Genomic DNA, 14,667 nt, shown 5'->3' with positions numbered 1-14,667 from the left:
GCGAAAGGCGAGAGGCCCATTCCAGATTCATAGGAGGTAAAGAAAGGGATGTAATAACCACGTGCAAGGCAAGAAACTTGATTAAATCCCTGCCCCCCCCAAAAAAAAACCCAAAAAACTACAGAAGACTTTGGGGCGAAGTGTGAACATGGATTGTATGTTAGTTGACGTTATTGAGTTAATGTTGATTTTTTATAGATGGGATAATAATAATGTGATTGTGTAGGAGGAAATTGTCTTCTTTCTCAAGATACATGCTGAAATGTTTAAAGATGAAGTATCCTGATGTCTGCAGCTTCCAAATGTTTCAGAAAAATATATATGGATTGTATATGTGTGCATATATATGCATGCACACATAGAGAGAACACACACATATACACATACATAGAGAATACACACACACACACACACAGGATGAAAATGTGGCAAATTATTGATAATTGGTTAATTTGGGGGAAGGATTTAAGGATATCTCAGGTACCAATCTTCCAACTTTTCTATATTCAGACATTTTTCAAAATTGAGATTGAAAGAATCAAAATAAAAAAAAAGACATACTGTAATATAATGGTCATTAATGCAAGTTCTGGCAGCTAAACACCATAGCAGACTTGGAGCTGTGGCTTAGCACTGTATCTAGTCTGGAGTGGCCTGGATTGGCAATTTGATTTTAATACAGCCCTGACAGAGAAGTATAATTGAAGACCCTTCTGAGAAAGTTTAGATTCCAAAAGATCATCAAAGACTACGGAAAGACTGGGCACTAGTGACTCCTGCTGTGAACTTCATGGTTTTATTGTTGTTTTTTTTTTATTGTTTTATTGTTTTATTGTAAGGGGTTACTGGTAGGAGTTCAAATATGAGTTGCCAAATCATGCGTTCAAAATTTCAAGTCCACACAGTGTAAACTTATACCAGCCAGAATTTCTGTACATCTATTTTCAAATCCTGAAATTCCACCTTCTGACCACAGTTTCCTTTTCCTAGCCTTCTTTTACACTCAACCTGCCCTGCTCAGGTAGACTCTGAGTCCCTGTCAGCCTTCTTTAACTCACTTACTTCCCTGTGCAGGCCCCACTCCCTCGTCCGTGGCTTCCGGGACACTCTAGTGTTCACTCCTTCACCTGTATAAAGGCAAGGACTGGGTTCCACTGATCTTTGTAGCCCCAGAATTGAGCACAGTGATGGATACATAATAAATATTTAATAAATACACGTAAATGAAATAGAATAATCTAATCCAACCCTCTCATTTTACAGATGAGGAAACCGAGGCTCAGAGATGCAAAACAACGTGCCTAAAACCAAACAACTGGTGAGTGGCAGACCAGGAAGGAAACCCATTTCCTCGGGGCTTTCTTTTTTTGGGTGTTTGTTTGTTTGTTTGTTTAGAGGGAGAGACAGAGCACAAGTGGGGAAGGGGCAGAGAGAGAGACGGAGAGAGAATCCCAAGCAGGCTACGTGTTGTCAGCACAGAGCCTGACGTGGACTCAATCTAATGAGCCTGAGCTCATGTCCTGAGTTGAAAGCAAGACTCAGATGCTCAATCAACTAAGTCACCCAGGTGCTCCTTCTTATAACTTTCTTCTCAGTGCTCTTTCTACTGCCAAAGCTTCCTTCTCCATCACTTAAGTCTAGTTTAGTTTTTATTTTTTGAGATAGGATGGCTGGGGAACAGGAAAAGAATGAAAAGCCAGTTTGTCTACACATACCAGCTAATGGCCCAGGACATGTCTCTTCATCTGGCCTCTGCTCTCCACTTCCTCCATCTGCTCGTCCCCAAGGAGAATGGAGGTGTATGTGACTAGGCACCAGGAAAGATGTGGTAGTTGCATCCTCTGCCGGATTTCTGCTGCATTTTTAATCAGTGTCTCCCTGGTGAAAAGTCTCCGGTACCTTGATTTACTTTCACTTTTTCTCCTTGGTTTCAGTGTGTGTGTGTGTGTGTGTGTGTGTGTGTGTGTGTCCCTCCCTCAGGGTTTTGTTTCTAAGGAGCAATGGAAGTCTATTTTATACAACTTTCAATTTCTTACCCGAAGATTTAAGAGGATATTCTGTCATTATCAGTGTCAAAGATGAAAAAAGCCAGACACGAGCTAAAGTGGTCAGGACAGATTGTAATCAGTAATACATTATTGTAGTAGGGAAGGGTCCAGAGTGAACTGAACTCAAGTTCAGTTTGTTCAGAGGTGACTGGGCATTTCCAAGGGAGAATGGGAGAATAGGAAGGGGGCTTGCACAGAGGCATGGAAGTGAAAAATTACAAAAGCTTGGTCAGTGTAAATGCTATTAGGCCAGCTGTGTCTGTTAGGGGACAGTTAATCGAATTTAAGGTTCTATCCTCTCACAGACTGGGAGACAGGGGCCCTGTACTTCCTGAGGATTGTATTTCAAAGGAATGGCTTTCAGGTCTGTGAGAAATTCATTCCTGAGTTGTAGGAGATACATATCCATCCAGAGGGACAGAGGAAGGATTCACAATTGTAAGCCCCTTTTAGCAAATGCTCCATAGAGGCTGACGGGGGCCTATCATCAGGTGTTGGCTAGAACAAACAGTAAATTCTTTAAAAAAAAATTTTTTAACATTTATTTATTTTGGGGAGAGGGAGAGAGACAGAGCATGAACGGGGGAGGGGCAGAGAGAGAGAAGGAGGCACAGAATCAGAAGCAGGCTCCAGGCTCTGAGCTATCAGCACAGAGCCTGATGTGGGACTCGAACTCCTAAACTGTGAGATCGTGACCTGAGCTGAAGTTGGAGGCTCAACAGACTGAGCCACCCAGGCACCCAAACAGTAAATTCTTTCGGTCACCTTGAGCTTTTGTGTTTTAAGGTGGGTAAGGGTCATCCAAGGATGTGGTCTTGAAGTGTTAGAAATCAAGTTAGTGTGTATATAAAATATATACAATAATGGAATATTATTCAGCCACAAAAAAGATCATCCATATATAAAAAATATATATGAATATTACTATCATTGATGGACCATATATTCTATTACATTGACACTGGGGCTGTTTCCATAATTTGGCTATTATAAATAATACTACAATAAATATAGGGGTACATGTATCCTTTGAAAAAAAAAAGAAATCAAGTTAGTGTGTATTCAAGGATTCAGAGTGGGGGTGAGGGGAGGAAGGGGGTTGGACAAAATCATTTGTGCAGAGTCTTCAGTTTTTACAGACCAAGGATGAGACCTGATCAAGAAGGCCTAGATGACCTGACTGGAGTCTGACCGAGGAGAGACTTTTTGTCATCGCTACCAAGGAAACATGAAACATATTTTTTAAATGGGCCTCATCCTCTGTGCCATCAAATTTTAAATCTGAAAACTGAATATGGCCACATGTCTATGTGGCTCACACTTGACATTCCTTTACTCATTCCCTCCTTTCTCTCCTTTGTAATATTCCCAGTCATATTAGTTTCTCACTAGACCATATGCTTTTTTAGAATGACAGGTCTATATCCTATTTATTTCAGTGCTTCCTCCCCTCTCAGAGCTCCTCACAGTGCCAGGTGCATAGAGGACACTGGGCAAATGTTAATGAAATAAAGGAACAATCAAAAAAGGGGTAACCATGTCGGTCATCAGCTCTAAAAGGCCAGAAGATAAAGTTGAGGAGGCAAGGTGAGGGAAGTTCTGACACACTACTGATTTCAAAGGAATAATCTCCTTGGGGCATCCTCTACCACCATCACCAAAGATAGTTATTTGCCCTTGTTTTCTAAAGAACCAAAGAGAATTCATTCTTAGAGAGAAAGAGAAAGAGAAAAAGAAAAAGAGAAAAGAATAGAATAGAATAGAAAAAGAAAAAAACAGTGTTATTACCCATCCTGGCCATTGGTAGGAAAATTGACTCTGTAGTAAAACAACATTTTCTCCCCTATGTGTGTTTAGGGTTAGAGGGAGGCCTCAACAGATCATATTAACACACGCTACTAGTCACATAGGGGTGGGATGGTTACTTTTACTCTTGTCTTACCTGCAAAATCAGGCTAGCAACTCCTACAGAACGAAGTTATGCTAAGCATCGAGTACTGTTTATGAAATAAAGCTGTAAACTGTAAGGTGCCATGGAAATATAAGACGAAGATGATGTTTAGGTTTCTATTACAGCTGAGTGTGTTGTTGGAATGATGGTACATCCAACCCAAGTGGCATCTTCTCATTGTTTTAGTCATGCAGGAAAAGGGGAAATTAAGGTACACATAAGAGAAGCTAGCGGGTTATCGTCATGCAGGAGAAAATGATAGGGGAGGACTTAATGAAGCCAAGCTCTGATGATCTGTGCTTTAACCACTATTTTCTCCTTTGAGGAGGAGTGGGAGAAAGCTTGAATAGGCAGGTATGAGCTGAATTGTGTCCTTCCCAAATTCATATGTTGAAGTTCTAACCCCTAGTGCCTCAGGATGTGTATTTGGAAATAAGGTCTTTTAAGAGGTAATTAAAGTTAAATGAGGTCATTGGGGGTGGGCTCTAATCCAATATGACTAATGTCTTTATAAGAAGAGGACAGTGGGACACAGACACTCTCAGAGGGAAGACCATGTGAGGACACAGGAAGAAGATGGCCACCTGCAAGTCAAGGAGAGAGGCCTCAGGGGAAATCAACCCTGCCAACACCTTGATCTTGGACTTCCAGCCTCCAGAACATAAGAAAATAAACTGTTGTTTAAGCCCCCAGGCTGGTATTTTGTTATGGTGGCCCTAGCAAACTAGAACAGATGGTCATCCTGTTATTTAAAAACAAAAACAAAAACTATATAGCACAAAAGATTAAGAAAAAATTGACAAGAACAATCCGGGTGATTCCGGTGTCCCTTACTCCTCCATCATGGTTCTCCATGTGACATGACTCTCATCTCTGGGTCGTGTTTGAGCCACAGCTCATCAGTTTGTCCTCATAGCTTCCCCACCCTGGCAGTAGCCCTTATCCTGGACACAAGCTTCCATGCCTGCCCACCATGGGAGAAGAAAATCAATGGAGGAAACTGGAGAATGCTGTGGACTAAGCAGGCTGGACCCCTAGGTCCATACTACTTTATCAGAGGGCACACCCTGGGGGCAGCAGTGGCCAGTGGCAGAGAGATGCTGCTGTGTGGGTCAGATTGTACCCTGTGGCAATCCAGAATTCTTCCACAGGCAGTCGACTCAGAGAAAGAATGTGGAGGCCTGCCTCAGTACTTATCAACTGTGTGGCCTCAGGCAATTTACTGAACCTCTCTGAACTTCAGTTTTCCTACCTATAAAATGAAAATTACTGGGGCGCCTGGGTGGCGCAGTCGGTTGGGCGTCCGACTTCAGCCAGGTCACGATCTCGCAGTCCGGGAGTTCGAGCCCCGCATCAGGCTCTGGGCTGATGGCTCGGAGCCTGGAGCCTGTTTCCGATTCTGTGTCTCTCTCTCTCTCTGCCCCTCCCCCGTTCATGCTCTGTCTCTCTCTGTCCCAAAAATAAATAAACGTTGAAAAAAAAAAAAATTTAAAATGAAAATTACCGGCCCCACATGCTGTCAAGAGGATGAAATGGAATTATGTAATTATTTGAAATTCATAAAGCGGCCAGCACAGGCTTAGCACACAGCTGGCTACATCTCAAGTATTGATAAAATTGGAAACAGGGCATTGTTGTTTTTTGGTCCTCTGGGCACCTTCTCCTTGACTCCTAGGACCGTTCCTGTAAATTTGAACTGTTTATGATGGTGAGAAATGCAGATTCCTTCTGTTCCTAGGAGGATTGCCAAGACCTTTCCTGTGACCATTTTTATAGATTCCAGGAAAGGGCATTTTGATAGTGTATCTCATTCCCAGGTGTCCTGTACAGGTCCTCTAGAAGGGCAGGTCTGGAATGCTGGAGGCCGCCCCTACAGGTGTGGAGACTGATTTCTGTAGCTTGTTCTTGAACTGCCTTTGAAGAGAGCCTCCTCCTGCTTGCCTTCACCCCCTTGAGGTCACCTTGGTGGCGACTGCAGATTATTTTTAGCTGTAGGCAGTGTTTCTTACACTGTGTGCAGAACATTTATATCAGAATTTTGGCGGGGGGTGGGGGCAGAGGGAAACATGCAGATTCCCAGGCTCCTCCCCAAACCTATGGAATCAGAACCTCTGGGAGCCTATGCTTGTTCCCCTAGCTCCTCAGGTGACTCTGAAGCTGCAGGTGCTGTCACCTTGATACAGTGAGTATTCAACTAATGGTGGCTAGCGTATGTATGTGATGGGGAGGTGAGGCAACAATAGTTATTGAACATTTACTATGTTCCGGCCCTTTCATACTGTGTGTGCTTCCTATGGATGCTGTAACATATTACCACAAACTTAGTGGCTTAAAACAGCCCACCTTTGTTCTCTCACAGTTATAGAAGTTGGAACTCTGAATCATTTTCACTAAGCTAAAATCAAGGTGCTTGTGGGCAGAGCCACACTCTCCCAAAGGCTTCTTGCCTTTTTTACCCTCTACAGCTGCATCCCTGGCCTGGGGCTCCTGCCTCCATCTTCAAAGCATCTTGCTTCAGTAGCCACCTTGCCTTCTTCCTCTGTAGTCAACGCTCCCTCTGCCTCCCTCTTATAAGGATACTTACGATTGAATTTAGGGCCCACCAAAATAATCCAGGATAATCTCCCCATCTTTTTATTTTTTTAAGTTTATTTATTTATTTTGAGAGAGACAGAGACAGTGTGAGTGGGGGAGGGGCAGAGAGAGAGGGAGAGAAAATCCCAAGCCGGCTCTGTGCTGCTTGCGCAGAACTCGATAAGGCACTCGAACTCAGAAAACTGCAAGATCACGACCTGAGCCGAAACCAAGAGTTGGACGCTTAACCTGATGAGGCACCCAAGTGCCCCTTGGATAATCTCCCCATCTTAAGATCTTCGACTTAATTACTGTTGGTTTACAAATCAGTCCCCATACGTGGAGCATAAGAAGAGACCAAAGAAAGAGGCAGACCGTTCCAGATTGGTAGATGACAGGTGTAATAAACAAGGGAAATTGACACAGGATTCCTATCAGGCAGCTGCAAGACCAGTGGATCTCCATGCTCACCCACCAGAAACTTAAAGTTTAAACAGAGGCCTTAACAGGGTTTGATCACATATACTATCTAGGTGGTCTCAAAAACACATTGCTCTCTCAAGGCTGCATTCTTGAAAACACCATTGTGGAAATGGTGGCAGAATGTACATTCCAAGCACATGGAAGGGGGTGAAGAGCCTCCAGTTGTCTGGGTCCAGCTGGTGGGTCACATCCTCTCAATGGGCCTCTAATAATCACATCTGCCAAGTCTCTTTTGCCATATAAAGTAATATTCACAGGTTCCAGGGATTAGAACCTGGATATTTGGCAGAGGGGGGGGGCATCATTCACACACATTATTTTTTAATCCTCAGAACAATACTATGAGGTGGTTAGTGTTATCCCCATTTTCCAGATGAGGGAACAATTTTTAAAGTGCAAACCACACAGCTGGTGGAGGAGTTAGGATCTGTGCCCAAGACTGACTGGTTTTAAGACCTGTGATTCCTGCTAGACATCAGATTGAACTATAATACCTGACACAGGAATACTACCAGTCACAGCTTGTCAGTCTTTTAGACGTCTAAGACAGCCATTAAAATGTCCCAACATGATGCTATTCTCAGTCTCTTTCCCAAATACAGGTGAGAAGTCCAGCTCTCGAATTCGAGTGGGTTATTGGAAGACAGGGTATTGACAGACAAGCCAGGTCCTTGCCAAATTTTTGGAACACCCGAGAAGATATAGATGATTGCCAAACAGCCCACTGGGTCGATTCTTGAGATGGGAGTGGCTACTTCCATTTAGAGCCCTCATGGTAGTTCTGCACAATTTAAGTAAAAAAGATTATAGAGGAGGGGCGCCTCTGTGGCTTAGTCGGTTGGGTGTCCAACTTCGGCCCAGGTCATGATCTCACAGTTCGTGAGTTCGAGCCCCGCGTTGGGCTCTGTGCTGACAGCTCAGAGCCTGGAGCCTGCTTCGGATTCTGTGTCTCCCTCTCTCTGCCCCTCCCATGCTCATGCTCTGTCTCTCTCTGTCTCTCAATAATAAATACAAAACGTTAAAAAAAATGTTAAAAAAAGTTCATATAGGAGAAGGAGCTAGGCTAGGTCTCAAACACAGCCTTAAAAAGGCACATCCAGGATGTGTTAACCAACCTTACTGTGGAAATCATTTCACCGTACATGCTTGTATCAAGTCACCACACTGTACAACTTAAATTTACATATGTTCTATGTCATCAATAACTCAGTAAAGCTGGTCGGGGGTAGGGGGGGCGGAAGCCGTCTTCTTATTCGACAACATCTCTGAGGTTGCTATGATTCTGCAGTGCCCAGCCAAGTGCAAAAGCAGGACCTGAAGAACTGTTGTAATAGTGACTGTAACAACTATCGGGAGTGTGTAGTTATTGGAATGTCTGTAAGTTAGCACTATGGAAACACAATGGCAAATGCTTCATGAAGCCCAGCGAGGTAGAGATAAGTAAACGGGAAACTTCTGAGTAGAGAAGCAGAAAATAAGAAAAGGGATATATAGGCTTCACTGCAGGAAAAAAAAAAAAAAGTAAAAGTAGACTGTTAGACTTCTATCATATAGATATAACTTAATTACAATATCTAGTTTGCAATAAAATACAGTGTTCTCAAAAAGGAGAGAGACTAAACTTTTTCTATTCCAAAGTGTAGGAAGGAATCCCAAATTGGATATTTTAACCTTTAAACAGAACATAGTCTCCACTTAGTGTTCTCTCATTTCTAAAAAGGTTGTGCATTGTAATTTAAATCACTGTGAAGCAAAACCACCTTTAAGTTCTGGTCAATGGCTTATTTATATGTATTTGATATATCAAAGAATTAGGATGGTTCTCCAAAGTTAATTGCAATGGGATTCATCCTGGGTTCTAAGTTTCTGTATTTAGATGGGCTTGAAAATTCAATACTTACTCTCTCAGCACCCTCAGATTGCCTTTATGTGAACCCAAACTCAGTCCAAAGTGTTTGAATCTATCCACGATCCTAATCACCCATCTTTATTTAGGTCCCACCTTCCTAGAGGAGTCAGGAAGAACAAGTAGAAGTTTTTCTCAGCAGGAAAGCTCATCAGGAAAAAGCTAGTGTATGAGAACAGAGGAAATGCAATGAACGAAGCACTACAAAAAAGAATAAAGGTCATTTCAACCTTTTGTATCAAAAGGAATCAGGACTAGTGTGGGTAGCAGACGGTAACCAAAGTTATGAAGGCAATCTGTTTATTACTTGACATTTGCTTTTGTGTATCCTTTTGTCCGTAAAGGTGAACTCATCACAGTTCCTAACATACACTCACTCAGTGCCAATTTCCCATTGCACCTTTCCTTTTATGCCGTTTGAGTCTACAAAAGTGAAATATAGCCCTATCTCAAACTAGAGGCACCTGGGTGGCTCAGTCGGTTAAGTGTCTAGCTCTTGGTTTTGGCTCAGGTCATGATCTCATGGTTTGTGAGTTCGAGCCCAGCATCAGGTTCTGTGCTGCAAGTGTGGAGTCTGCTTGCCCCTCCCCCACTCATTCCCTCCCTTCCCCCCTCTCAAAATAAATAATCAAAAAATTTTTAAATAAGTTCTAGCTGAAATAAAGCTCTAAGTTTAAAGAAACCATGCTCAGCAATATGGCAGAATGCAAACCCTATTAATCCTTTTAGCATAAGACACCTACAATTGTCTATTTTTAAAACAATTTTTTTAGAGAGAGAGAGAGGGCGCAAGTGAGCGAGGGGCAGAGAGAGAGAGAAAGAATCCCAGGAAGGGCAGCAGGAGAGAGAGAGAGAGAGAGAGAGAGAGAGAGAGAGAAAGTGGGGTTTACCCAAAGCGGGGCTCGTGTTTTTACCTGAAGTGGGGCTCAGGCTCACCCGACGTGGGACTGGAAATCACGAACCCTGAGATCATGACCTGAGCCAAAGTGAGATGATTCATGACTAAGCCACCCAGGTGCCCCTAAAACAACAAATATTTACAAATATTTAAAAAAACAACAAACTATTAAGTGCCTAGCCAGCTTAGTAAAAGAAAATCCTCAAAGACCAAAATTAATGTAAATCATGGATTCAGAGAAACAAGCAAGGATATGGAAGAGTTACTGCTCAAGGAACATCTGGAGGCTTGGAGTTTCCATTTAAATAGTTTCGTTAAGGGGGGCGCCTGGGTGGCTCAGTCAGTTAAGTGTCCGACTTCAGCTCATGTCATGACCTCACAGTTCTTGAGTTTGAGCCCCAAGTTGGTCTCCACACTGACGGTGCGGAGCTTGCTTGGAATTCTCTCTCTCTGCCCCTCCCTTGCTTGTGCATGCTCTCTCTCCCTCTCTCTTAAAGTAAATAAAAAGTTTTATAAAATAACAAATGAATAGTTTTGTTGAGGGGAAAGGGAGACAAAGCCTAGTACCCACACAGGTGAGAAGTCTACCTACCTAGAGACCTTTGTTTATAAGGCTGGGACCCTGAAAACCACACCTCATTTGGTAATCCAGGGGAAAAATCCTTTCTCTCTTGAGATATTAAGGAAACCTGTCTCTCTTGCCCTTTCCTCTAGGTGAAAGGGAGACAAATATGTTTAAGAATTTGCATTTTACCCTCACACAGGTGTGGGACCAGAATGTATACAGTTTGAGAATCTTGGAAGCACCAAACTGATCATTTACTTTAAAGACATCCTGGATTGCTAATACATCAGGTGCTTGCAAAAACAAATGTAAATATTCACTCAAGGATTACACCTTAAACCCGAGTCAAAGAACTATTACAGATAGGCTCCATGGAACACGATCTCACAATGATAAATTATAAGACACACGAAGAAACGGTCACTTGAGCGACAGTCAAGGGAAAGAAGAAACAGTAGAAACATTCGGAAAAGCCTGAAGACGTTACAAAATAAAGCAAAATAAATATTGTAATGTATTGATTGAAAGAAATGGGGTGTTAGAAGTATGACCTTGGAGCAAACAAGAAAGCATTCTGCCAGCTTTACAAGCAATAACGGAGACCTGCCATGATTTGTAATACACAAACAAAAATTACAGAGTATCTGCTCGACACTCTGCAAAGACATGCTAAGATACGGCCATAAAATCTTAACTGATATTAGACAAGATAGTATTTTACAAGCACTTACTTTAGCAAACAACCTAATGTAAACAACATAGTTCTGCATTAAAAATCTTTCCTCCAAGACCCTCAGGGGATCTGTTATTTGATTGTCTACTATACGTACCGTAAAATTTTGACAAGGCTTAATTCTGTTTTCCCTTTGTGTTAACACTTTTGGAGGTCCAACAGAGATTACCCACTACTCAGAGCTTGCTCCTCAACTCCTGAGTGGGGGACATTTTGGCAGCATGCCAAAAGATCTTTGTCTCCCTTGACCTTCTCACCTGGGAAGCCATCACTGACCAGAGAATCCAAGCTGTTACAGTGATCGGGAACCACCGAGGTATTACCTGTCAAAACTCCTGAAATTGGCTATGAGATTATTGAAGCTGAGTGGTGAGTACATGAAGGGTTCACCATAAGCTGTCTCTACTTTTGTATGCATTTGAAATTTTACATAACAACTTTAAAAATAGAATCTGCTGTAGAACACTCCTCTCAACAACAGCAAAATGTATATTCTCCTCAAATGCACGTGGAATATTCTCCAGGATGGATTATATGTTAGACCATAAAACAAACCTTAATAAGTTTTTAATGATTTAAATTATGCGAGTATGTTCTATGACCACAATGGAATTAAATTAGAAGTCAATAACAGAAAGTAATTTGGAAAACTTACAAATAGGTGGTAACTAAAACAATACAGTCCTAAATAACCAATAGATCAAAGTATAAATAATAATGGAAATTTAAAAAAATATTTTGCAATGAATGAAAGTGAAGATACAACATACCAAAACTTATGCCGTTATGGGAGTGCCTGAAGGGAAATTTATAGCTGAAAATGTCTATATGAAAAAAAAAAAGATCTCTAATCAATAACCTAACCTTCCATCCTAAGATCCTGGAGAGAGGAAACTAAACCTAAAGCAAGCAGAAGGAAGGAAATACTAAATAAATATTAGAACAGAAATTAATGAAATAGAGAATACAAAAACAATAGGAAAAAAAGCAATGAAACCAAAAGTTGATTATTTTAAAAGATTGAGAAAATCAATAACAATTGGCCAAGAATGAAAGAAAGAAGGCTCAAGTTACTAGAGTCAGAATGAAAGAGGAGACCTTACCACCAACCTTACATAAATAAAAATGATTATAAGGAATATTATGAAAAACTGGTAATTAAAGAAAAGAAAAATTGGTGATATATAGATAATTTATATATGATGAGGTCGGATGCATTTAGGGTTAGATGACCTTAGACTACTTGTATGACATGGACAAGTTCTTAGCAGGATGCAAACACCTGAAAACAACTCAAGGTGAAATAGAAAATTGAAACAGACCTATATCAAATAAAGACATTAAATTAGTAATAAAAAAAACTACCTACAAAAAAAGCTCAGGCCCAGGTGGATTCATCGGTCAATTCTACCATTTAAGGAAGATTTAATACCAATTCTTTACAAGTAAGAGAAGAGGATACTTCTCAACTCATTCTATGAGCCAGTATTACCCTGATACCCAAACCAGACAAAGACATCACAAGAAAACTACAGACCAATATCTGACGAATATGGGCGCAAAAATCCTCAGCAAAGTGCTAGCAAACCAAATCGAGCAGCATATAAAAAGGGTTACACACCATGATCTAGTGAGTATTATCCCAGGAATGCAGGTTAATTTAGCACCTGAAAGTCAATTAATGTAATACACCGTATCAATAGAATAAAAAAAAATACACATAATTATCTCAGTAGATGAAGGAAAAGCCGTTGACAAAATCTAACACCCTTTTTTGATGAAAAAAGAAAACATATTAGGGGCGCCTAGGTGGCTCAGTCGGTTGAGCTTCCGACTCCAGCTCAGGTTATGATGTCACAGTTCATGAGTTCGAGCCCCACGTCAGGCTCTGTGCTGACGGCTCAGAGCCTAAAGCCTGCTTCAGATTCTGTGTCTCACCCTCTCTCTGCCCCTCCCCTGCTCATGCTCTGTCTCTCTCTGTCTCAAAAATAAACAAAACATTAAAAAATAATAATGATAAAAAAGAAAACATATTCAACAAACTATAGAAAGGAACTTCCTGAACCTGATAAAAGACATGTATGAGAAACCACAATTCACATTATACTAATGGTTCCCTAAGATCAGGAATGAGACCAAGTGTTCTTGCCACTTCTATTCAATATTGTACTAAAGGTTCTAGTAAGGCAATTAGGCAATAAAGCAAAATAAAAGGTATCCATCCAAATTAGAAAAAAGATTAAAAAAATAGAGAAATAAAATTATTTCTATTCACACTCAACATACTCTTGTGTATAGAAAATCTAGGGAATTTACTTAAAAAGAAACAATTAGAAATAATAAGTTCAGCAAGGTTGCAGGATGCAAGATCAACACATAAAAACCCATTGTATTTCTATATGCGTGCAATGAGCAATCTGAAAATAAGGTAAACAATTCCATTTACAGAAAAGAATAAAATACCTAGGAATAAATTTAACTAAAGAAGTATACAATTTATGTTCAGAAAGCTACAAAGTATCGTTAAATGAAATTTTGGAAAGGTATCCCATGTTGGTATATTGAGAGCCTTAACACTGTTTAAAAGACAATATTCCCCCCAAAGTGATCTGCACATCCAGCATCATCTTTATTAGAATCCCAGCTAACTTCTTTGTAGAAATTAGCAAGTTGATTATAAAATTCATATGGAAATGCAAGAGACCCAGAATAACCAAAACAATCTTGCAAAAGAAAAACAGAGTTAGAGGACTCACACCTCCTGAATTCAATTTACTATAATGCAATGCTAATCAAGATTGTGTGATAATGGCATAAGAATAGGTTATAGATCAATGGAATAGAATTGAGAGCCCAGAAAGAAACCATATGTCTATGGTAAATTGATTTTCAACAAGGGTGCCAAGACCATTCAGTGGGGAAGAATATTCTTTTAAACAAATGGTGCCAGAACAACTGTGTTGCCAAATGCTAAAGAAAGAAGTTGGAGCCCTACCTCACACCATATACAAAAAATTAATGAATGAATGAATCAGACCCGAATGTAAGAATTTAAACTATAACATTCTTAGAAGGAAATATAGGGCCAAATTTTCATGATGTTGGATCTTGACATAGATTCTTAGATATTTCACAAAAAACATGAGCAAAAAAATAGATACATTGGGCCTCAACAAAATTAAAAACTTTTGCACTTCAAGGGGTACTATCAAGAAATTTAAAAAACAACTCACAGAATGGATTAAAATATGCAAATTATATCTAGATAAGGGATTTGTATCTAGAATACATTTTTTTTAAAAACTCTTACAACTAAAGAATAAAAAGACAAATAATCCAAATTGAAGATGAATAAGGTCTGAACAGACTCTTCTCCAAAGAACATACAGAAATGGCCAAAAAGCACATGAAAAATGCTTGAAATCAGGGGTGCCTGGGTGGCTCAGTCGGTTAAGCATTGGACTTTGGCTCAGGTCATGATCTCACTGTTCGTGGGTTCAAGCACCACT

Source organism: Lynx canadensis, chromosome B1, assembly GCF_007474595.2.
Source record: "Lynx canadensis isolate LIC74 chromosome B1, mLynCan4.pri.v2, whole genome shotgun sequence".
Lineage (NCBI taxonomy): Eukaryota > Metazoa > Chordata > Mammalia > Carnivora > Felidae > Lynx > Lynx canadensis.
This window is presented reverse-complemented; position numbering follows the sequence as displayed.